Here is a 2,066-nt window from a genome sequence, read left to right on the forward strand (position 1 = left end):
GTTCTGAAAGCGTTTCCTCCATGCACATTCTTAAAGCCAACTCTGGATTGAGGATGGTTGTATTTTGAGTGTTTTCCAACCTGAGTAGCTCATGTTTTGGCATCTTATCAGAAAATCTTCCCGTGTTATTCGTAAAAATTCCAGTGGCTAATCCCCCGGAAATGGACCACTAATTCTTCTACTTAGTCTGTTCTTAGTATGGAAGCTCCACTCTAACGCTTGACCGTGCTGCTCTTTGAAATACTGATGATGTAGCTCCAGCTCCATAGCAGGTGAGTTACCACAGTGTGACAAACGGACCAATGCGCAGGGAGCAAAACGAGCAGGAGATACATGTTAAGCGATTCATTATAAGAGACTACTTGACTGATTTTAGGACTGGCTTGGCAAGACTGTATCCATGTAGGGCCGGCCATTGGGAAGGCCTGGGTGTACTCTGGATCATGCACGAAACTTGCTGATAGGTAGACGTTCTTCTTTCTCAAGGAAGCCTGCTTTCCAGGCTTTTCTATGGGTTGAATCAGGCCTACTCAGACTATCTATGGTAATCTCTCTCATTTAAATCCAACTGCTTACGGACTTTAGCGACAGTTACAGAATGCCTTCCCAGCAACCCCCAGCTTCGTGTGCGCATAACTGGGACTGTTTTCTAGCCCATTTTACAAGTAACAAGTCTTAAAATTGGCATCTCTAACTCCAACTTCCCTGTTGAGCCTCACCGCTGAGGATGCGACTGACGGCAGGAGAATCACTCAGTAGCTCTAATGTGACATTCTCCCAACCAAGCTTCTGGCTCCCTCCCGCCCCCACTTGGACCTGCTCCCCCCTCAGTCTTCTCCACCTCGGCAAATGACATCACTGTTGGCGGAAGTCAAAAATTCCAGACTCATCTTGGATTTTTCGTCTCTCACCTCTACATCTGTGAGCTAGTACTATCTTCTTCACCTCCCCAATAGATTTAGGACATGCCTGGTTTTCCGCAGCTCCACTATTTCCTCTCAGTCCGGAGTCATCCTCTGAGGCTGACGATTGACAGAGCCACCTGACCAGTGTCTCTACTTACATTGTTGCCTCTCACCCTAACTCCAAACACTCACCAGAGCGATCCTTGAAACCTAAGTCATATTTACCTGAACCTGCTGCTACCTTGTTATCTGACATTTCATGTTTAGGACAAAATTGAAAAATCTACTATTTAACCGTTTTACACCTTAATTATGGCCATCTGGTCATGTTGCTGGAAAACAAGGGCCTGGGATTGCCTGTCACCCTTTCAGCCACAGACAGAAGCCAAGTTGATTTGAGAAACTTGTAAGTTTACCTCTGCAAGGGCTAGACAGAAGGAAACAGTGGGGTGTGCTACCTCCAAACTACTTCAAAGATCCAGTGAAAATTAAGTAAGTTATATACACCAAACTGTGTGACAACAAACAGGTTTTGCAATGGTTCCAGCAGATAATTAGCAGGTTTTGCAAAGTGAGCAGAAGACCCCTGACCACGTGGCTTTCATAGGAAACAACAATGTACATTTCTCCACAGAGTTATCTGATATCTACCTTTCTCCAAGGGTTATCAGACTACTGCTATCCCCTCAGGTCTCATGCTCCAAGGTCTATCTAAATGGCCTTGCTGATATCCTTCCTGAATTAGAATATCTCTACTGATTAAGTTTTAAAGGATTACATTTATTTTAGAAAATGTATTTAAATAAATGTATGCATGTATTCTAAATAAATTAAATATTAAATTGTTTTTATTTATAGTATTTTAACATTGGGCTAACTGTTTCACCCCCTCTATCAGTGGGAATGGGAGAAAGAAGGGACTGTCTAATCCTGTAAAAAGTTACAGCCTTGGCAACTCACAGGGGCAGTTCTACCTTGTCCTGTAGGGTCTCAATGAGTTGGTATCAACTTGATGGCGGTGACCGTGGTTTGGTTTATCAGTAGTGGTGAACAAACCCCAAGGTGCGACGTGAGAGTAACAATTGGCTGTGATGATGGAAATTATGAATCTACTTGCTTGGGTCATAATTCTCAGTGGTTTGTTAACTATATAATGATGGA

The sequence above is a fragment of the Echinops telfairi genome, unplaced genomic scaffold (genome assembly GCF_000313985.2).
Source record: "Echinops telfairi isolate 266 unplaced genomic scaffold, ASM31398v2 ScPeMD7_16;HRSCAF=60, whole genome shotgun sequence".
Lineage (NCBI taxonomy): Eukaryota > Metazoa > Chordata > Mammalia > Afrosoricida > Tenrecidae > Echinops > Echinops telfairi.